Below are 19,080 nucleotides of genomic sequence, written 5' to 3'. Positions count from 1 at the left end.
GTCCACTGCAAAGATGATTATCATTCTTACTACCATTACAACCGTTGCCTAATAATGGATAATGCCCTATATATACTACTTACTCCCCCCCCCTCAAACACGGAGACGAGTTTACCACGGTTTCCACCCCTCCCTCTATACCGCAGCAACACGTATTTTTTTACCCCTTTCAGAACGCGCTCCTCGCGCCACAAAGCCGCCTCTAGACGCGTGACCAATGAGCAGCGAGCTAAAACATATCGCAAATGTCAAAACTAATATAACGGGGTTAATATATATCGCGCACATGCGATATGTTTGTCACGAGGCGCAAAAAATAATTAAAAAAGGAATGCAAAATGAGGACTTCCCAGTAGGTCACCCATCCTAGTAGTACTCTCGCCCAAGCACGCTTAACTTCGGAGTTCTGATAGGATCCGATGCTTTAGTGCTGGTATGATAGCATCCGACATGTTACCCCCGCCTTCGTCCCTTATGCTTGCCACTCACAGGTCCACTGCAAAGATGATTGTCATTCTTACTACCATTACAACCGTTGCCTAATAATGGATAATGCCCTATATATACTACTTACTCCCCCCCTCAAACACGGAGACGAGTTTACCACGGTTTCCACCCCTCCCTCTATACCGCAGCAACACGTATTATTTTACCCCTTTCATAACGCGCTCCTCGCGCCACAAAGCCGCCTCTGGACGCGTGACCAATGGGCAGCGAGCTAAAACATATCATAAATGTCAAAAATAATATAACGGGGTTAATATATATCGCGCACATGCAATATGTTTGTCATGAGGCGCGAAAAATAATTAAAAAGGGAATGGAACACGAGGACTTCCCAGGAGGTCACCCATCCTAGTACTACTCTCGCCCAAGTACGCTTAACTTCAGAGTTCTGATGGGATCCGGTGCTTTAGTGCTGGTATGATCGCATCCGACTTGTTACCCCCGCCTTCGTCCCTTATGCTTGCCACTCCCAGGTCCACTACAAAGATGATTGTCATTCTTACTACCATTACAACCGTTGCCTAATAATGGATAATGCTCTATATATACTACTTACTCCCCACCCTCAAACACGGAGACGAGTTCACCACGGTTTCCACCCCTCCCTCTATACCGCAGCAACACGTATTTTTTTACCCCTTTCATAACGCGCTCCTCGCGCCACAAAGCCGCCTCTAGACGCGTGACCAATGAGCAGCCAGCTAAAACATATCGCAAATGTCAAAAATAATATAACGGGGTTAATATATATCGCGCACATGTGATATGTTTGTCATGAGGCGCAAAAAATAATTAAAAAGGAAATGCAACACGAGGACTTCCCAGGAGGTCACCCACCCTAGTACTACTCTCGCCCAAGCACGCTTAACTTTGGAGTTCTGATGGGATCCGATGCTTTAGTCCTGCTATGATCGCATCCAACATGTTACCCCCGCCTTCGTCCCTTATGCTTGCCACTCCCGAGTCCACTTCAAAGATGATTCTCATTCTTACTACCATTACAACCGTTGCCTAATAATGGATAATGCCCTATATATACTACTTACTCCCCCCCCCTCAAACACGGAGACGAGTTTACCACGGTTTCCACCCCTCCCTCTATACCGCAGCAACACGTATTTTTTTACCCCTTTCAGAACGCGCTCCTCGCGCCACAAAGCCGCCTCTAGACGCGTGACCAATGAGCAGCGCGCTAAAACATATCGCAAATGTAAAAAATAATATAACGGGGTTAATATATATCGCACACATGTGATATGTTTGTCATGAGGCGCAAAAAAAATTAAAAAGGAATGCAGCACGAGGACTTCCCAGGAGGTCACCCATATCCTAGTACTACTCTCGCCCAAGCACGCTTAACTTCGGAGTTCTGATAGGATCTGGTGCTTTAGTGCTGCTATGATCGCATCCAACATGTTACCCCCACCTTCGTCCCTTATGCTTGCCACTCCTAGGTCCACTTCAAAGATGATTGTCATACTTACTACCATTACAACCGTTGCCTAATAATGGATAATGCCCTATATATACTACTTACTCCCCCCCCCTCAAACACGGAGACGAGTTTACCACGGTTTCCACCCCTCCCTCTATACCGCAGCAACACGTATTTTTTTACCCCTTTCAGAACGCGCTCCTCGCGCCACAAAGCCGCCTCTAGACGCGTGACCAATGAGCAGCGAGCTAAAACATATCGCAAATGTCAAAAATAATATACCGGGGTTAATATATATCGAGCACATGTGATATATTTGTCATGAGGCGCAAAAAATAATTAAAAAGGGAATGCAACACGAGGACTTCCCAGGAGGTCACCCATCCTAGTACTACTCTCGCCCAAGCACGCTTAACTTTGAAGTTCTGATGGGATCCGGTGCATTAGTGCTGGTATGATCGCACCCAACATGTTACCCCCGCCTTCGTCCCTTGTGCTTGCCACTCCCAGGTCCACTGCAAAGATGATTGTCATTCTTACTACCATTACAACCGTTGCCTAATAATGGATAATGCCCTATATATACTACTTACTCCCCCCCCTCAAACACGGAGACGAGTTTACCACGGTTTCCACCCCTCCCTCTATACCGCAGCAACACGTATTTTTTTACCCCTTTCAGAACGCGCTCCTCGCGCCACAAAGCCGCATCTAGACGCGTGACCAATGAGCAGCGAGCTAAAACATATCGCAAATGTCAAAAATAATATAACGGGGTTAATATATATCGCGCACATGCGATATGTTTGTCACGAGGCGCAAAAAATAATTAAAAAGGGAATGCAACACGAGGACTTCCCAAGAGGTCACCCATCTTAGTACTACTCTCGCCCAAGCACGCTTAACTTCGGAGTTCTGATGGGATCCGGTGCTTTAGTGCTGCTATGATCGCATCCCACATGTTACCCCCGCCTTCGTCCTTTATGCTCGCCACTCCCAGGTCCACTGCAAAGATGATTGTCATTCTTACTACCATTACAACCGTTGCCTAATAATGGATAATGCCCTATATATACTACTTACTCCCCCCTCAAACACGGAGACGAGTTACCACGGTTTCCACCCCTCCCTCTATACCGCAGCAACACGTATTTTTTACCCCTTTCACAACGCGCTCCTCGCGCCACAAAGCCACCTCTGGACGCGTGACCAATGGGCAGCGAGCTAAAACATATCGCAAATGTCAAAAATAATATAAGGGGTTAATATATATCGCGCACATGCGATATGTTTGTCACGAGGCGCAAAAAATAATTAGAAAGGGAATGAAACATGAGGACTTCCCAGGAGGTCACCCATCCTAGTACTACTCTCGCCCAAGCACGCTTAACTTGAGAGTTCTGATGGGATCCGGTGCTTTAGTGCTGGTATGATCGCATCCGACATGTTACCCCCGCCTTCGTCCCTTGTGCTTGCCACTCCCAGGTCCACTGCAAAGTTGATTGTCATTCTTACTACCATTATAACCGTTGCCTAATAATGGATAATGCCCTATATATACTAGTTACTCCCCCCCCTCAAACACGGAGACGAGTTTACCACGGTTTCCACCCCTCCCTCTACACCGCAGCAACACGTATTCTTTTACCCCTTTCAGAACGCGCTCCTCGCGCCACAAAGCCGCCTCTAGACGCGTGACCAATGAGCAGCGAGCTAAAACATATCGCAAATGTCAAAAATAATATAACGGGGTTAATATATATCGCGCACATGCGATATGTTTGTCACGAGGCGCAAAAAATAATTAAAAAGGGAATGCAACGAGAGGACTTCACACGAGGTCACCCATCCTAGTACTACTCTCGCCCAAGCACGCTTAACTTCGGAGTTCTGATGGGATCCGGTGCTTTAGTGCTGGTATGATCGCATCGAACATGTTACCGCCGCCTTCGTCCCTTATGCTTGCCACTCCCAGGTCCACTTCAAAGATGATTGTCATTCTTACTACCATTACAACCGTTGCCTAATAATGGATAATGCCCTATATATACTACTTACTCCCCCCCCCCTCAAACACGGAGACGAGTTTACCACGGTTTCCACCCCTCCCTCTATACCGCAGCAACACGTATTTTTTTTACCCCTTTCAGAACGCGCTCCTCGCACCAGAAAGCCGCATCTAGACGCGTGACCAATGAGCAGCGAGCTAAAACATATCGCAAATGTCAAAAATAATATAACGGGGTTAATATATATTGCGCACATGCGATATGTTTGTCACGAGGCGCAAAAAATAATTAAAAAGGGAATGCAACAAGAGGACTTCCCAGGAGGTCACCCATCCTAGTACTACTCTCGCCCAAGCACCCTTAACTTCGGAGTTCTGATGGGATCCGGTGCTTTAGTGCTGATATGATCGCATCCGACATGTTACCCCCGCCTTCGTCCCTTATGCTTGCCAATCCCATGTCCACTGCAAAGATTATTGTCATTCTTACTACCATTACAACCGTTGCCTAATAATAGATAATGCCCTATATATACTACTTACTCCCCCCCTCAAACACGGAGACGAGTTTACCACGGTTTCCACCCCTCCCTCTATACCGCAGCAACACGTATTTTTTTACCCCTTTCATAACGCGCTCCTCGCACCAGAAAGCCGCATCTAGACGCGTGACCAATGAGCAGCGGGCTAAAACATATCGCAAATGTCAAAAATAATATAACGGGGTTAATATATATCGCGCATATGCGATATGTTTGTCACGAGGCGCAAAAAATAATTAAAAAGGGAATGCAACACAAGGACTTCCCAAGAGGTCACCCATCCTAGTACTACTCTCGCCCAAGCACGCTTAACTTCGAAGTTCTGATGGGATCCGGTGCTTTAGTGCTGGTATGATCGCATCCAACATGTTACCCCCGCCTTCGTCCCTTATGCTTGCCACTCCCAGGTCCACTGTAAAGATGATTGTCATTCTTACTACCATTACAACCGTTGCCTAATAATGGATAATGCCCTATATATACTACTTACTCCCCCCCGTCAAACACGGAGACGAGTTTACCACAGTTTCCAACCCTCCCTCTATACCGCAGCAACACGTATTTTTCCCCTTTCAGAACGCGCTCCTCGCGCCACAAAGCCGCCTCTAGACGACCAATGAGCAGCAAGCTAAAACATATCGCAAATGTCAAAAATAATATAACGGGGTTAATATATATCGCGCACATGTGATATGTTTGTCATGAGGCGCAAAAAATAATTAAAAAGGGAATGCAACACGAGGACTTCCCAGGAGGTCACCCATCCTTGTACTACTCTCGCCCAAGCACGCTTAACTTCGGAGTTTTGATGGGATCCGGTGCTTTAGTGCTGGTATCATCGCATCCAACATGTTTCCCCCGCCTTCGTCCCTTATGCTTGCCACTCCCAGGTCCACTGCAAAGATGATTATCATTCTTACTACCATTACAACCGTTGCCTAATAATGGATAATGCCCTATATATACTACTTACTCCCCCCCCCTCAAACACGGAGACGAGTTTACCACGGTTTCCACCCCTCCCTCTATACCGCAGCAACACGTATTTTTTTACCCCTTTCAGAACGCGCTCCTCGCGCCACAAAGCCGCCTCTAGACGCGTGACCAATGAGCAGCGAGCTAAAACATATCGCAAATGTCAAAACTAATATAACGGGGTTAATATATATCGCGCACATGCGATATGTTTGTCACGAGGCGCAAAAAATAATTAAAAAAGGAATGCAAAATGAGGACTTCCCAGTAGGTCACCCATCCTAGTACTACTCTCGCCCAAGCACGCTTAACTTCGGAGTTCTGATACGATCCGATGCTTTAGTGCTGGTATGATAGCATCCGACATGTTACCCCCGCCTTCGTCCCTTATGCTTGCCACTCCCAGGTCCACTGCAAAGATGATTGTCATTCTTACTACCATTACAACCGTTGCCTAATAATGGATAATGCCCTATATATACTACTTACTCCCCCCCTCAAACACGGAGACGAGTTTACCACGGTTTCCACCCCTCCCTCCATACCGCAGCAACACGTATTATTTTACCCCTTTCATAACGCGCTCCTCGCGCCACAAAGCCGTCTCTGGACGCGTGACCAATGGGCAGCGAGCTAAAACATATCGCAAATGTCAAAAATAATATAACGGGGTTAATATATATCGCGCACATGCAATATGTTTGTCACGAGGCGCGAAAAATAATTAAAAAGGGAATGGAACACGAGGACTTCCCAGGAGGTCACCCATCCTAGTACTACTCTCGCCCAAGTACGCTTAACTTCAGAGTTCTGATGGGATCCGGTGCTTTAGTGCTGGTATGATCGCATCCGACTTGTTACCCCCGCCTTCGTCCCTTATGCTTGCCACTCCCAGGTCCACTACAAAGATGATTGTCATTCTTACTACCATTACAACCGTTGCCTAATAATGGATAATGCTCTATATATACTACTTACTCCCCACCCTCAAACACGGAGACGAGTTCACCACGGTTTCCACCCCTCCCTCTATACCGCAGCAACACGTATTTTTTTACCCCTTTCATAACGCGCTCCTCGCGCCACAAAGCCGCCTCTAGACGCGTGACCAATGAGCAGCCAGCTAAAACATATCGCAAATGTCAAAAATAATATAACGGGGTTAATATATATCGCGCACATGTGATATGTTTGTCATGAGGCGCAAAAAATAATTAAAAAGGAAATGCAACACGAGGACTTCCCAGGAGGTCACCCACCCTAGTACTACTCTCGCCCAAGCACGCTTAACTTTGGAGTTCTGATGGGATCCGATGCTTTAGTCCTGCTATGATCGCATCCAACATGTTACCCCCGCTTTCGTCCCTTATGCTTGCCACTCCCGAGTCCACTTCAAAGATGATTCTCATTCTTACTACCATTACAACCGTTGCCTAATAATGGATAATGCCCTATATATACTACTTACTCCCCCCCCCCTCAAACACGGAGACGAGTTTACCACGGTTTCCACCCCTCCCTCTATACCGCAGCAACACGTATTTTTTTACCCCTTTCAGAACGCGCTCCTCGCACCAGAAAGCCGCATCTAGACGCGTGACCAATGAGCAGCGAGCTAAAACATATCGCAAATGTCAAAAATAATATAACGGGGTTAATATATATCGCGCACATGCGATATGTTTGTCACGAGGCGCAAAAAATAATTAAAAAGGGAATGCAACACAAGGACTTCCCAAGAGGTCACCCATACTAGTACTACTCTCGCCCAAGCACGCTTAACTTCGGAGTTCTGATGGGATCCGGTGCTTTAGTGCTGGTATGATCGCATCCAACATGTTACCCCCGCCTTCGTCCCTTATGCTTGCCACTCCCAGGTCCACTGTAAAGATGATTGTCATTCTTACTACCATTACAACCGTTGCCTAATAATGGATAATGCCCTATATATACTACTTACTCCCCCCCGTCAAACACGGAGACGAGTTTACCACAGTTTCCAACCCTCCCTCTATACCGCAGCAACACGTATTTTTCCCCTTTCAGAACGCGCTCCTCGCGCCACAAAGCCGCCTCTAGACGACCAATGAGCAGCAAGCTAAAACATATCGCAAATGTCAAAAATAATATAACGGGGTTAATATATATCGCGCACATGTGATATGTTTGTCATGAGGCGCAAAAAATAATTAAAAAGGGAATGCAACACGAGGACTTCCCAGGAGGTCACCCATCCTTGTACTACTCTCGCCCAAGCACGCTTAACTTCGGAGTTTTGATGGGATCCGGTGCTTTAGTGCTGGTATCATCGCATCCAACATGTTTCCCCCGCCTTCGTCCCTTATGCTTGCCACTCCCAGGTCCACTGCAAAGATGATTATCATTCTTACTACCATTACAACCGTTGCCTAATAATGGATAATGCCCTATATATACTACTTACTCCCCCCCCCTCAAACACGGAGACGAGTTTACCACGGTTTCCACCCCTCCCTCTATACCTCAGCAACACGTATTTTTTTACCCCTTTCAGAACGCGCTGCTCGCGCCACAAAGCCGCCTCTAGACGCGTGACCAATGAGCAGCGAGCTAAAACATATCGCAAATGTCAAAACTAATATAACGGGGTTAATATATATCGCGCACATGCGATATGTTTGTCACGAGGCGCAAAAAAATTAAAAAAGGAATGCAAAATGAGGACTTCCCAGTAGGTCACCCATCCTAGTACTATTCTCGCCCAAACACGCTTAACTTCGGAGTTCTGATAGGATCCGATGCTTTAGTGCTGGTATCATAGCATCCGACATGTTACCCCCGCCTTCGTCCCTTATGCTTGCCACTCCCAGGTCCACTGCAAAGATGATTGTCATTCTTACTACCATTACAACCGTTGCCTAATAATGGATAATGCCCTATATATACTACTTACTCCCCCCCTCAAACACGGAGACGAGTTTACCACGGTTTCCACCCCTCCCTCTATACCGCAGCAACACGTATTATTTTACCCCTTTCATAACGCGCTCCTCGCGCCACAAAGCCGTCTCTGGACGCGTGACCAATGGGCAGCGAGCTAAAACATATCGCAAATGTCAAAAATAATATAACGGGGTTAATATATATCGCGCACATGCAATATGTTTGTCACGAGGCGCGAAAAATAATTAAAAAGGGAATGGAACACGAGGACTTCCCAGGAGGTCACCCATCCTAGTACTACTCTCGCCCAAGTACGCTTAACTTCAGAGTTCTGATGGGATCCGGTGCTTTAGTGCTGGTATGATCGCATCCGACTTGTTACCCCCGCCTTCGTCCCTTATGCTTGCCACTCCCAGGTCCACTACAAAGATGATTGTCATTCTTACTACCATTACAACCGTTGCCTAATAATGGATAATGCTCTATATATACTACTTACTCCCCACCCTCAAACACGGAGACGAGTTCACCACGGTTTCCACCCCTCCCTCTATACCGCAGCAACACGTATTTTTTTACCCCTTTCATAACGCGCTCCTCGCGCCACAAAGCCGCCTCTAGACGCGTGACCAATGAGCAGCCAGCTAAAACATATCGCAAATGTCAAAAATAATATAACGGGGTTAATATATATCGCGCACATGTGATATGTTTGTCATGAGGCGCAAAAAATAATTAAAAAGGAAATGCAACACGAGGACTTCCCAGGAGGTCACCCACCCTAGTACTACTCTCGCGCAAGCACGCTTAACTTTAGAGTTCTGATGGGATCCGATGCTTTAGTCCTGCTATGATCGCATCCAACATGTTACCCCCGCCTTCGTCCCTTATGCTTGCCACTCCCGAGTCCACTTCAAAGATGATTCTCATTCTTACTACCATTACAACCGTTGCCTAATAATGGATAATGCCCTATATATACTACTTACTCCCCCCCCCTCAAACACGGAGACGAGTTTACCACGGTTTCCACCCCTCCCTCTATACCGCAGCAACACGTATTTTTTTACCCCTTTCAGAACGCGCTCCTCGCGCCACAAAGCCGCCTCTAGACGCGTGACCAATGAGCAGCGAGCTAAAACATATCGCAAATGTAAAAAATAATATAACGGGGTTAATATATATCGCACACATGTGATATGTTTGTCATGAGGCGCAAAAAAAATTAAAAAGGAATGCAGCACGAGGACTTCCCAGGAGGTCACCCATATCCTAGTACTACTCTCGCCCAAGCACGCTTAACTTCGGAGTTCTGATGGGATCTGGTGCTTTAGTGCTGCTATGATCGCATCCAACATGTTACCCCCACCTTCGTCCCTTATGCTTGCCACTCCTAGGTCCACTACAAAGATGATTGTCATTCTTACTACCATTACAACCGTTGCCTAATAATGGATAATGCCCTATATATACTACTTACTCCCCCCCCTCAAACACGGAGACGAGTTTACCACGGTTTCCACCCCTCCCTCTATACCGCAGCAACACGTATTTTTTTACCCCTTTCAGAACGCGCTCCTCGCGCCACAAAGCCGCCTCTAGACGCGTGACCAATGAGCAGCGAGCTAAAACATATCGCAAATGTCAAAAATAATATAACGGGGTTAATATATATCGCGCACATGTGATATATTTGTCATGAGGCGCAAAAAATAATTAAAAAGGGAATGCAACACGAGGACTTCCCAGGAGGTCACCCATCCTAGTACTACTGTCGCCCAAGCACGCTTAACTTTGAAGTTCTGATGGGATACGGTGCATTAGTGCTGGTATGATCGCACCCAACATGTTACCCCCGCCTTCGTCCCTTGTGCTTGCCACTCCCAGGTCCACTGCAAAGATGATTGTCATTCTTACTACCATTACAACCGTTGCCTAATAATGGATAATGCCCTATATATACTACTTACTCCCCCCCTCAAACACGGAGACGAGTTTACCACGGTTTCCACCCCTCCCTCTATACCGCAGCAACACGTATTTTTTTACCCCTTTCAGAACGCGCTCCTCGCGCCACAAAGCCGCATCTAGACGCGTGACCAATGAGCAGCGAGCTAAAACATATCGCAAATGTCAAAAATAATATAACGGGGTTAATATATATCGCGCACATGCGATATGTTTGTCACGAGGCGCAAAAAATAATTAAAAAGGGAATGAAACACGAGGACTTCCCAAGAGGTCACCCATCTTAGTACTACTCTCGCCCAAGCACGCTTAACTTCGGAGTTCTGATGGGATCCGGTGCTTTAGTGCTGCTATGATCGCATCCCACATGTTACCCCCGCCTTCGTCCTTTATGCTCGCCACTCCCAGGTCCACTGCAAAGATGATTGTCATTCTTACTAGCATTACAACCGTTGCCTAATAATGGATAATGCCCTATATATACTACTTACTCCCCCCCTCAAACACGGAGACGAGTTACCACGGTTTCCACCCCTCCCTCTATACCGCAGCAACACGTATTTTTTACCCCTTTCACAACGCGCTCCTCGCGCCACAAAGCCACCTCTGGACGCGTGACCAATGGGCAGCGAGCTAAAACATATCGCAAATGTCAAAAATAATATAAGGGGTTAATATATATCGCGCACATGCGATATGTTTGTCACGAGGCGCAAAAAATAATTAAAAAGGGAATGAAACATGAGGACTTCCCAGGAGGTCACCCATCCTAGTACTACTCTCGCCCAAGCACGCTTAACTTCAGAGTTCTGATGGGATCCGGTGCTTTAGTGCTGGTATGATCGCATCCGACATGTTACCCCCGCCTTCGTCCCTTGTGCTTGCCACTCCCAGGTCCACTGCAAAGATGATTGTCATTCTTACTACCATTATAACCGTTGCCTAATAATGGATAATGCCCTATATATACTACTTACTCCCCCCCCTCAAACACGGAGACGAGTTTACCACGGTTTCCACCCCTCCCTCTACACCGCAGCAACACGTATTCTTTTACCCCTTTCAGAACGCGCTCCTCGCGCCACAAAGCCGCCTCTAGACGCGTGACCAATGAGCAGCGAGCTAAAACATATCGCAAATGTCAAAAATAATATAACGGGGTTAATATATATCGCGCACATGCGATATGTTTGTCACGAGGCGCAAAAAATAATTAAAAAGGGAATGCAACGAGAGGACTTCCCAGGAGGTCACTCATCCTAGTACTACTCTCGCCCAAGCACGCTTAACTTCGGAGTTCTGATGGGATCCGGTGCTTTAGTGCTGGTATGATCGCATCCAACATGTTACCCCCGCCTTCGTCCCTTATGCTTGCTACTCCCAGGTCCACTTCAAAGATGATTGTCATTCTTACTACCATTACAACCGTTGCCTAATAATGGATAATGCCCTATATATACTACTTACTCCCCCCCCCCCTCAAACACGGAGACGAGTTTACCACGGTTTCCACCCCTCCCTCTATACCGCAGCAACACGTATTTTTTTTACCCCTTTCAGAACGCGCTCCTCGCACCAGAAAGCCGCATCTAGACGCGTGACCAATGAGCAGCGAGCTAAAACATATCGCAAATGTCAAAAATAATATAACGGGGTTAATATATATTGCGCACATGCGATATGTTTGTCACGAGGCGCAAAAAATAATTAAAAAGGGAATGCAACAAGAGGACTTCCCAGGAGGTCACCCATCCTAGTACTACTCTCGCCCAAGCACGCTTAACTTCGGAGTTCTGATGGGATCCGGTGCTTTAGTGCTGGTATGATCGCATCCGACATGTTACCCCCGCCTTCGTCCCTTATGCTTGCCACTCCCAAGACCACTGCAAAGATTATTGTCATTCTTACTACCATTACAACCGTTGCCTAATAATAGATAATGCCCTATATATACTACTTACTCCCCCCCTCAAACACGGAGACGAGTTTACCACGGTTTCCACCCCTCCCTCTATACCGCAGCAACACGTATTTTTTTACCCCTTTCAGAACGCGCTCCTCGCACCAGAAAGCCGCATCTAGACGCGTGACCAATGAGCAGCGAGCTAAAACATATCGCAAATGTCAAAAATAATATAACGGGGTTAATATATATCGCGCACATGCGATATGTTTGTCACGAGGCGCAAAAAATAATTAAAAAGGGAATGCAACACAAGGACTTCCCAAGAGGTCACCCATCCTAGTACTACTCTCGCCCAAGCACGCTTAACTTCAGAGTTCTGATGGGATCCGGTGCTTTAGTGCTGGTATGATCGCATCCAACATGTTACCCCCGCCTTCGTCCCTTATGCTTGCCACTCCCAGGTCCACTGTAAAGATGATTGTCATTCTTACTACCATTACAACCGTTGCCTAATAATGGATAATGCCCTATATATACTACTTACTCCCCCCCGTCAAACACGGAGACGAGTTTACCACAGTTTCCAACCCTCCCTCTATACCGCAGCAACACGTATTTTTTCCCCTTTCAGAACGCGCTCCTCGCGCCACAAAGCCGCCTCTAGACGACCAATGAGCAGCAAGCTAAAACATATCGCAAATGTCAAAAATAATATAACGGGGTTAATATATATCGCGCACATGTGATATGTTTGTCATGAGGCGCAAAAAATAATTAAAAAGGGAATGCAACACGAGGACTTCCCAGGAGGTCACCAATCCTTGTACTACTCTCGCCCAAGCACGCTTAACTTCGGAGTTTTGATGGGATCCGGTGCTTTAGTGCTGGTATCATCGCATCCAACATGTTTCCCCCGCCTTCGTCCCTTATGCTTGCCACTCCCAGGTCCACTGCAAAGATGATTATCATTCTTACTACCATTACAACCGTTGCCTAATAATGGATAATGCCCTATATATACTACTTACTCCCCCCCCCTCAAACACGGAGACGAGTTTACCACGGTTTCCACCCCTCCCTCTATACCGCAGCAACACGTATTTTTTTACCCCTTTCAGAACGCGCTCCTCGCGCCACAAAGCCGCCTCTAGACGCGTGACCAATGAGCAGCGAGCTAAAACATATCGCAAATGTCAAAACTAATATAACGGGGTTAATATATATCGCGCACATGCGATATGTTCGTCATGAGGCGCAAAAAATAATTAAAAAGGGAATGCAACACGAGGACTTCCCAGGAGGTCACCCATCCTAGAACTACTCTCGCCCAAGCACGCTTAACTTCGGAGTTCTGATAGGATCCGATGCTTTAGTGCTGGTATGATAGCATTCGACATGTTACCCCCGCCTTCGTCCCTTATGCTTGCCACTCCGAGGTCCACTGCAAAGATGATTGTCATTCTTACTACCATTACAACCGTTGCCTAATAATGGATAATGCCCTATATATACTACTTACTCCCCCCCTCAAACACGGAGACGAGTTTACCACGGTTTCCACCCCTCCCCCTATACCGCAGCAACACGTATTTTTTTACCCCTTTCAGAACGAGCTCCTCGCGCCACAAAGCCGCCTCTAGACGCGTGACCAATGAGCAACGAGCTAAAACATATCGCAAATGTCAAAAATAATATAACGGGGTTAATATATATCGCGCACATGTGATATGTTTGTCATGAGGCGCAAAAAATAATTATAAAGGGAATGCAACACGAGGACTTCCCAGGAGGTCACCCATCCTAATACTACTCTCGCCCAAGCACGCTTAACTTCGGAGTTCTGATGGGATCCGGTGCTTTAGTGCTGGTATGATCGCATCCAACATGTTACCCCCGCCTTCGTCCCTTATGCTTGCCACTCCCAGGTCCACTGCAAAGATGATTGTCATTCTTACTACCATTACAACCGTTGCCTAATAATGGATAATGCCCTATATATACTACTTACTCCCCCCCCTCAAACACGGAGACGAGTTTACCACGGTTTCCACCCCTCCCTCTATACCGCAGCAACACGTATTTTTTACCCCTTTCAGAACGCGCTCCTCGCACCAGAAAGCCGCATCTAGACGCGTGACCAATGAGCAGCGAGCTAAAACATATCGCAAATGTCAAAAATAATATAACGGGGTTAATATATATCGCGCACATGCGATATGTTTGTCACGAGGCACAGAAAATAATTAAAAAGGGAATGCAACAAGAGGACTTCCCAGGAGGTCACCCATCCTAGTACTACTCTCGCCCAAGCACGCTTAACTTCGGAGTTCTGATGGGATCCGATGCTTTAGTGCTGGTATGATCGCATCCGACATGTTACCCCCGCCTTCGTCCCTTATGCTTGCCACTCCCAAGTCCACTGCAAAGATTATTGTCATTCTTACTACCATTACAACCGTTGCCTAATAATGGATAATGCCCTATATATACTACTTACTCCCCCCCTCAAACACGGAGACGAGTTTACCACGGTTTCCACCCCTCCCTCTATACCGCAGCAACACGTATTTTTTTACCCCTTTCAGAACGCGCTCCTCGCACCAGAAAGCCGCATCTAGACGCGTGACCAATGAGCAGCGAGCTAAAACATATCGCAAATGTCAAAAATAATATAACGGGGTTAATATATATCGCGCACATGCGATATGTTTGTCACGAGGCGCAAAAAATAATTCAAAAGGGAATGCAACACAAGGACTTCCCAAGAGGTCACCCATCCTAGTACTACTCTCGCCCAAGCATGCTTAACTTCGGAGTTCTGATGGGATCCGGTGCTTTAGTGCTGGTATGATCGCATCCAACATGTTACCCCCGCCTTCGTCCCTTATGCTTGCCACTCCCAGGTCCACTGTAAAGATGATTGTCATTCTTACTACCATTACAACCGTTGCCTAATAATGGATAATGCCCTATATATACTACTTACTCCCCCCCGTCAAACACGGAGACGAGTTTACCACAGTTTCCAACCCTCCCTCTATACCGCAGCAACACGTATTTTTTCCCCTTTCAGAACGCGCTCCTCGCGCCACAAAGCCGCCTCTAGACGACCAATGAGCAGCGAGCTAAAACATATCGCAAATGTCAAAAATAATATAACGGGGTTAATATATATCGCGCACATGTGATATGTTTGTCATGAGGCGCAAAAAATAATTAAAAAGGGAATGCAACACGAGGACTTCCCAGGAGGTCACCCATCCTTGTACTATTCTCGCCCAAGCACGCTTAACTTCGGAGTTTTGATGGGATCCGGTGCTTTAGTGCTGGTATCATCGCATCCAACAAGTTTCCCCCGCCTTCGTCCCTTATGCTTGCCACTCCCAGGTCCACTGCAAAGATGATTATCATTCTTACTACCATTACAACCGTTGCCTAATAATGGATAATGCCCTATATATACTACTTACTCCCCCCACGTCAAACACGGAGACGAGTTTACCACAGTTTCCACCCCTCCCTCTATACCGCAGCAACACATATTTTTTCCCCTTTCAGAACGCGCTCCTCGCGCCACAAAGCCGCCTCTAGACGCGTGACCAATGAGCAGCGAGCTAAAACATATCGCAAATGTCAAAAATAATATAACGGGGTTAATATATATCGCGCACATGTGATATGTTCGTCATGAGGCGCAAAAAATAATTAAAAAGGGAATGCAACACGAGGACTTCCCAGGAGGTCACCCATCCTAGTACTACTCTCGCCCAAGCACGCTTAACTTCGGAGTTCTGGTGGGATCCGGTGCTTTAGTGCTGGTATGATCGCATCCAACATGTTACCCCCGCCTTCGTCCCTTATGCTTGCCACTCCCAGGTCCAAAGCAAAGATGATTGTCATTCTTACTACCATTACAACCGTTGCCTAATAATGGATAATGCCCTATATATACTACTTACTCCCCCCCTCAAACACGGAGACGAGTTTACCACGGTTTCCACCCCTCCCTCTATACCGCAGCAACACGTATTTTTTTACCCCTTTCAGAAACGAGCTCCTCGCGCCACAAAGCCGCCTCTAGACGCGTGACCAATGAGCAACGAGCTAAAACATATCGCAAATGTCAAAAATAATATAACGGGGTTAATATATATCGCGCACATGTGATATGTTTGTCATGAGGCGCAAAAAATAATTATAAAGGGAATGCAACACGAGGACTTCCCAGGAGGTCACCCATCCTAGTACTACTCTCGCCCAAGCACGCTTAACTTCGGAGTTCTGATGGGATCCGGTGCTTTAGTGCTGGTATGATCGCATCCAACATGTTACCCCCGCCTTCGTCCCTTATGCTTGCCACTCCCAGGTCCACTGCAAAGATGATTGTCATTCTTACTACCATTACAACCGTTGCCTAATAATGGATAATGCCCTATATATACTACTTACTCCCCCCCCTCAAACACGGAGACGAGTTTACCACGGTTTCCACCCCTCCCTCTATACCGCAGCAACACGTATTTTTTACCCCTTTCAGAACGCGCTCCTCGCACCAGAAAGCCGCATCTAGACGCGTGACCAATGAGCAGCGAGCTAAAACATATCGCAAATGTCAAAAATAATATAACGGGGTTAATATATATCGCGCACATGCGATATGTTTGTCACGAGGCGCAAAAAATAATTAAAAAGGGAATGCAACAAGAGGACTTTCCAGGAGGTCACCCATCCTAGTACTACTCTCGCCCAAGCACGCTTAACTTCGGAGTTCTGATGGGATCCGGTGCTTTAGTGCTGGTATGATCGCTTCCGACATGTTACACCCGCCTTCGTCCCTTATGCTTGCCACTCCCAAGTCCACTGCAAAGATTATTGTCATTCTTACTACCATTACAACCGTTGCCTAATAATGGATAATGCCCTATATATACTACTTACTCCCCCCCCTCAAACACGGAGACGAGTTTACCACGGTTTCCACCCCTCCCTCTATACCGCAGCAACACGTATTTTTTTACCCCTTTCAGAACGCGCTCCTCGCACCAGAAAGCCGCATCTAGACGCGTGACCAATGAGCAGCGAGCTAAAAAATATCGCAAATGTCAAAAATAATATAACGGGGTTAATATATATCGCGCACATGCGATATGTTTGTCACGAGGCGCAAAAAATAATTAAAAAGGGAATGCAACACGAGGACTTCCCAGGAGGTCACCCATCCTAGTACTACTCTCGCCCAAGCACGCTTAACTTCGGAGTTCTGATGGGATCCGGTGCTTTAATGCTGGTATGATCGCATCCAACATGTTACCCCCGCCTTCGTCCCTTATGCTTGCCACTCCCAGGTCCACTGTAAAGATGATTGTCATTCTTACTACCATTACAACCGTTGCCTAATAATGGATAATGCCCTATATATACTACTTACTGCCCCCGTCAAACACGGAGACGAGTTTACCACAGTTTCCACCCCACCCTCTATACCGCAGCAACACGTATTTTTTCCCCTTTCAGAACGCGCTCCTCGCGCCACAAAGCCGCCTCTAGACGCGTGACCAATGAGCAGCGAGCTAAAACATATCGCAAATGTCAAAAATAATATAACGGGGTTAATATATATCGCGCACATGTGATATGTTTGTCATGAGGCACAAAAAATAATTAAAAAGGGAATGCGACACGAGGACTTCCCAGGAGGTCACCCATCCTTGTACTACTCTCGCCCAAGCACGCTTAACTTCGGAGTTTTGATGGGATCCGGTGCTTTAGTGCTGGTATCATCGCATCCAACGTGTTTCCCCCGCCTTCGTCCCTTATGCTTGCCACTCCCAGGTCCAGAGCAAAGATGATTGTCATTCTTACTACCATTACAACCGTTGCCTAATAATGGATAATGCCCTATATATACTACTTACTCCCCCCCCTCAAACACGGAGACGAGTTTACCACGGTTTCCACCCCTCCCTCTATACCGCAGCAACACGTATTTTTTTACCCCTTTCAGAACGAGCTCCTCGCGCCACAAAGCTGCCTCTAGACGCGTGACCAATGAGCAGCGAGCTAAAACATATCGCAAATGTCAAAAATAATATAACGGGGTTAATATATATCGCGCACATGCGATATGTTTGTCACGAGGCGCAAAAAATAATTAAAAAGGGAATGCAACAAGAGGACTTCCCAGGAGGTCACCCATCCTAGTACTACTCACGCCCAAGCATGCTTAACTTCGGAGTTCTGATGGGATCCGGTGCTTTAGTGCTGGTCTGATCGCATCCGACATGTTACCCCCGCCTTCGTCTCTTATGCTTGCCACTCCCAGGTCCACTGCAAAGATGATTGTCATTCTTACTACCATTACAACCGTTGCCTAATAATGGATAATGCCCTATATATACTACTTACTCCCCCCCCCTCAAACACGGAGACGAGTTTACCACGGTTTCCACCCCTCCCTCTATACCGCAGCAACACGTATTTTTTACCCCTTTCAGAACGCGCTCCTCGCACCTGAAAGCCGCATCTAGACGCGTGACCAATGAGCAGCGAGCTAAAACATATCGCAAATGTCAAAAATAATATAACGGGGTTAATATATATCGCGCACATGCGATATGTTTGTCACGAGGCGCAAAAAATAATTAAAAAGGGAATGCAACAAGAGGACTTCCCAGGAGGTCACCCATCCTAGTACTACTCACGCCCAAGCATGCTTAACTTCGGAGTTCTGATGGGATCCGGTGCTTTAGTGCTGGTCTGATCGCATCCGACATGTTACCCCCGCCTTCGTCTCTTATGCTTGCCACTCCCAGGTCCA

The 19,080-nt window shown here is 46.8% G+C and overlaps 39 non-coding genes across 39 annotated transcripts; all 39 read right to left on the bottom strand.

Annotated features, from left to right (window-relative positions):
• Nucleotides 1–328: 328 nt before the first annotated feature.
• LOC123173402 (5S ribosomal RNA) lies at nucleotides 329–447 on the bottom strand. Its single transcript, XR_006486178.1, has one exon. It is a non-coding gene; the product is annotated as a 5S ribosomal RNA (ribosomal RNA).
• A 370-nt stretch (nucleotides 448–817) lies between these two features.
• On the bottom strand, nucleotides 818–936 carry LOC123173242 (5S ribosomal RNA). The gene has a single exon (XR_006486027.1). It is a non-coding gene; the product is annotated as a 5S ribosomal RNA (ribosomal RNA).
• A 371-nt stretch (nucleotides 937–1,307) lies between these two features.
• LOC123173352 (5S ribosomal RNA) lies at nucleotides 1,308–1,426 on the bottom strand. Its single transcript, XR_006486131.1, has one exon. It is a non-coding gene; the product is annotated as a 5S ribosomal RNA (ribosomal RNA).
• Nucleotides 1,427–1,796: 370 nt separating this feature from the next.
• Nucleotides 1,797–1,917, bottom strand: LOC123173393 (5S ribosomal RNA). The gene has a single exon (XR_006486170.1). It is a non-coding gene; the product is annotated as a 5S ribosomal RNA (ribosomal RNA).
• A 372-nt stretch (nucleotides 1,918–2,289) lies between these two features.
• On the bottom strand, nucleotides 2,290–2,408 carry LOC123173171 (5S ribosomal RNA). Its single transcript, XR_006485960.1, has one exon. It is a non-coding gene; the product is annotated as a 5S ribosomal RNA (ribosomal RNA).
• Nucleotides 2,409–2,779: 371 nt separating this feature from the next.
• LOC123173118 (5S ribosomal RNA) lies at nucleotides 2,780–2,898 on the bottom strand. Its single transcript, XR_006485911.1, has one exon. It is a non-coding gene; the product is annotated as a 5S ribosomal RNA (ribosomal RNA).
• A 366-nt stretch (nucleotides 2,899–3,264) lies between these two features.
• Nucleotides 3,265–3,383, bottom strand: LOC123173357 (5S ribosomal RNA). The gene has a single exon (XR_006486136.1). It is a non-coding gene; the product is annotated as a 5S ribosomal RNA (ribosomal RNA).
• A 371-nt stretch (nucleotides 3,384–3,754) lies between these two features.
• On the bottom strand, nucleotides 3,755–3,873 carry LOC123173290 (5S ribosomal RNA). The gene has a single exon (XR_006486073.1). It is a non-coding gene; the product is annotated as a 5S ribosomal RNA (ribosomal RNA).
• Nucleotides 3,874–4,247: 374 nt separating this feature from the next.
• Nucleotides 4,248–4,366, bottom strand: LOC123173173 (5S ribosomal RNA). Its single transcript, XR_006485962.1, has one exon. It is a non-coding gene; the product is annotated as a 5S ribosomal RNA (ribosomal RNA).
• A 370-nt stretch (nucleotides 4,367–4,736) lies between these two features.
• Nucleotides 4,737–4,855, bottom strand: LOC123173095 (5S ribosomal RNA). Its single transcript, XR_006485889.1, has one exon. It is a non-coding gene; the product is annotated as a 5S ribosomal RNA (ribosomal RNA).
• A 364-nt stretch (nucleotides 4,856–5,219) lies between these two features.
• LOC123173208 (5S ribosomal RNA) lies at nucleotides 5,220–5,338 on the bottom strand. The gene has a single exon (XR_006485995.1). It is a non-coding gene; the product is annotated as a 5S ribosomal RNA (ribosomal RNA).
• A 372-nt stretch (nucleotides 5,339–5,710) lies between these two features.
• On the bottom strand, nucleotides 5,711–5,829 carry LOC123173397 (5S ribosomal RNA). Its single transcript, XR_006486173.1, has one exon. It is a non-coding gene; the product is annotated as a 5S ribosomal RNA (ribosomal RNA).
• A 370-nt stretch (nucleotides 5,830–6,199) lies between these two features.
• Nucleotides 6,200–6,318, bottom strand: LOC123173241 (5S ribosomal RNA). The gene has a single exon (XR_006486026.1). It is a non-coding gene; the product is annotated as a 5S ribosomal RNA (ribosomal RNA).
• A 371-nt stretch (nucleotides 6,319–6,689) lies between these two features.
• LOC123173350 (5S ribosomal RNA) lies at nucleotides 6,690–6,808 on the bottom strand. Its single transcript, XR_006486129.1, has one exon. It is a non-coding gene; the product is annotated as a 5S ribosomal RNA (ribosomal RNA).
• A 373-nt stretch (nucleotides 6,809–7,181) lies between these two features.
• On the bottom strand, nucleotides 7,182–7,300 carry LOC123173080 (5S ribosomal RNA). Its single transcript, XR_006485875.1, has one exon. It is a non-coding gene; the product is annotated as a 5S ribosomal RNA (ribosomal RNA).
• Nucleotides 7,301–7,664: 364 nt separating this feature from the next.
• Nucleotides 7,665–7,783, bottom strand: LOC123173207 (5S ribosomal RNA). Its single transcript, XR_006485994.1, has one exon. It is a non-coding gene; the product is annotated as a 5S ribosomal RNA (ribosomal RNA).
• A 370-nt stretch (nucleotides 7,784–8,153) lies between these two features.
• LOC123173406 (5S ribosomal RNA) lies at nucleotides 8,154–8,272 on the bottom strand. The gene has a single exon (XR_006486182.1). It is a non-coding gene; the product is annotated as a 5S ribosomal RNA (ribosomal RNA).
• Nucleotides 8,273–8,642: 370 nt separating this feature from the next.
• LOC123173240 (5S ribosomal RNA) lies at nucleotides 8,643–8,761 on the bottom strand. Its single transcript, XR_006486025.1, has one exon. It is a non-coding gene; the product is annotated as a 5S ribosomal RNA (ribosomal RNA).
• Nucleotides 8,762–9,132: 371 nt separating this feature from the next.
• On the bottom strand, nucleotides 9,133–9,251 carry LOC123173301 (5S ribosomal RNA). The gene has a single exon (XR_006486084.1). It is a non-coding gene; the product is annotated as a 5S ribosomal RNA (ribosomal RNA).
• A 370-nt stretch (nucleotides 9,252–9,621) lies between these two features.
• On the bottom strand, nucleotides 9,622–9,742 carry LOC123173365 (5S ribosomal RNA). Its single transcript, XR_006486143.1, has one exon. It is a non-coding gene; the product is annotated as a 5S ribosomal RNA (ribosomal RNA).
• A 371-nt stretch (nucleotides 9,743–10,113) lies between these two features.
• LOC123173355 (5S ribosomal RNA) lies at nucleotides 10,114–10,232 on the bottom strand. The gene has a single exon (XR_006486134.1). It is a non-coding gene; the product is annotated as a 5S ribosomal RNA (ribosomal RNA).
• Nucleotides 10,233–10,602: 370 nt separating this feature from the next.
• On the bottom strand, nucleotides 10,603–10,721 carry LOC123173235 (5S ribosomal RNA). The gene has a single exon (XR_006486020.1). It is a non-coding gene; the product is annotated as a 5S ribosomal RNA (ribosomal RNA).
• A 367-nt stretch (nucleotides 10,722–11,088) lies between these two features.
• LOC123173259 (5S ribosomal RNA) lies at nucleotides 11,089–11,207 on the bottom strand. Its single transcript, XR_006486044.1, has one exon. It is a non-coding gene; the product is annotated as a 5S ribosomal RNA (ribosomal RNA).
• Nucleotides 11,208–11,578: 371 nt separating this feature from the next.
• On the bottom strand, nucleotides 11,579–11,697 carry LOC123173248 (5S ribosomal RNA). The gene has a single exon (XR_006486033.1). It is a non-coding gene; the product is annotated as a 5S ribosomal RNA (ribosomal RNA).
• Nucleotides 11,698–12,072: 375 nt separating this feature from the next.
• LOC123173094 (5S ribosomal RNA) lies at nucleotides 12,073–12,191 on the bottom strand. The gene has a single exon (XR_006485888.1). It is a non-coding gene; the product is annotated as a 5S ribosomal RNA (ribosomal RNA).
• Nucleotides 12,192–12,561: 370 nt separating this feature from the next.
• Nucleotides 12,562–12,680, bottom strand: LOC123173083 (5S ribosomal RNA). The gene has a single exon (XR_006485877.1). It is a non-coding gene; the product is annotated as a 5S ribosomal RNA (ribosomal RNA).
• A 365-nt stretch (nucleotides 12,681–13,045) lies between these two features.
• LOC123173327 (5S ribosomal RNA) lies at nucleotides 13,046–13,164 on the bottom strand. Its single transcript, XR_006486107.1, has one exon. It is a non-coding gene; the product is annotated as a 5S ribosomal RNA (ribosomal RNA).
• A 372-nt stretch (nucleotides 13,165–13,536) lies between these two features.
• Nucleotides 13,537–13,655, bottom strand: LOC123173274 (5S ribosomal RNA). Its single transcript, XR_006486058.1, has one exon. It is a non-coding gene; the product is annotated as a 5S ribosomal RNA (ribosomal RNA).
• A 370-nt stretch (nucleotides 13,656–14,025) lies between these two features.
• LOC123173420 (5S ribosomal RNA) lies at nucleotides 14,026–14,144 on the bottom strand. The gene has a single exon (XR_006486192.1). It is a non-coding gene; the product is annotated as a 5S ribosomal RNA (ribosomal RNA).
• Nucleotides 14,145–14,514: 370 nt separating this feature from the next.
• Nucleotides 14,515–14,633, bottom strand: LOC123173164 (5S ribosomal RNA). The gene has a single exon (XR_006485954.1). It is a non-coding gene; the product is annotated as a 5S ribosomal RNA (ribosomal RNA).
• Nucleotides 14,634–15,003: 370 nt separating this feature from the next.
• Nucleotides 15,004–15,122, bottom strand: LOC123173098 (5S ribosomal RNA). Its single transcript, XR_006485892.1, has one exon. It is a non-coding gene; the product is annotated as a 5S ribosomal RNA (ribosomal RNA).
• Nucleotides 15,123–15,487: 365 nt separating this feature from the next.
• Nucleotides 15,488–15,606, bottom strand: LOC123173236 (5S ribosomal RNA). Its single transcript, XR_006486021.1, has one exon. It is a non-coding gene; the product is annotated as a 5S ribosomal RNA (ribosomal RNA).
• A 370-nt stretch (nucleotides 15,607–15,976) lies between these two features.
• LOC123173035 (5S ribosomal RNA) lies at nucleotides 15,977–16,095 on the bottom strand. Its single transcript, XR_006485832.1, has one exon. It is a non-coding gene; the product is annotated as a 5S ribosomal RNA (ribosomal RNA).
• A 371-nt stretch (nucleotides 16,096–16,466) lies between these two features.
• On the bottom strand, nucleotides 16,467–16,585 carry LOC123173079 (5S ribosomal RNA). The gene has a single exon (XR_006485874.1). It is a non-coding gene; the product is annotated as a 5S ribosomal RNA (ribosomal RNA).
• Nucleotides 16,586–16,955: 370 nt separating this feature from the next.
• Nucleotides 16,956–17,074, bottom strand: LOC123173229 (5S ribosomal RNA). The gene has a single exon (XR_006486015.1). It is a non-coding gene; the product is annotated as a 5S ribosomal RNA (ribosomal RNA).
• Nucleotides 17,075–17,445: 371 nt separating this feature from the next.
• Nucleotides 17,446–17,564, bottom strand: LOC123173115 (5S ribosomal RNA). Its single transcript, XR_006485908.1, has one exon. It is a non-coding gene; the product is annotated as a 5S ribosomal RNA (ribosomal RNA).
• Nucleotides 17,565–17,932: 368 nt separating this feature from the next.
• Nucleotides 17,933–18,051, bottom strand: LOC123173197 (5S ribosomal RNA). Its single transcript, XR_006485985.1, has one exon. It is a non-coding gene; the product is annotated as a 5S ribosomal RNA (ribosomal RNA).
• Nucleotides 18,052–18,422: 371 nt separating this feature from the next.
• Nucleotides 18,423–18,541, bottom strand: LOC123173265 (5S ribosomal RNA). Its single transcript, XR_006486050.1, has one exon. It is a non-coding gene; the product is annotated as a 5S ribosomal RNA (ribosomal RNA).
• A 371-nt stretch (nucleotides 18,542–18,912) lies between these two features.
• On the bottom strand, nucleotides 18,913–19,031 carry LOC123173264 (5S ribosomal RNA). Its single transcript, XR_006486049.1, has one exon. It is a non-coding gene; the product is annotated as a 5S ribosomal RNA (ribosomal RNA).
• Between the last annotated feature and the right edge of the window lie 49 nt (nucleotides 19,032–19,080).

The sequence above is a fragment of the Triticum aestivum genome, unplaced genomic scaffold (assembly GCF_018294505.1).
Source record: "Triticum aestivum cultivar Chinese Spring unplaced genomic scaffold, IWGSC CS RefSeq v2.1 scaffold54592, whole genome shotgun sequence".
NCBI lineage: Eukaryota > Viridiplantae > Streptophyta > Magnoliopsida > Poales > Poaceae > Triticum > Triticum aestivum.
This window is presented reverse-complemented; position numbering and strand designations above follow the sequence as displayed.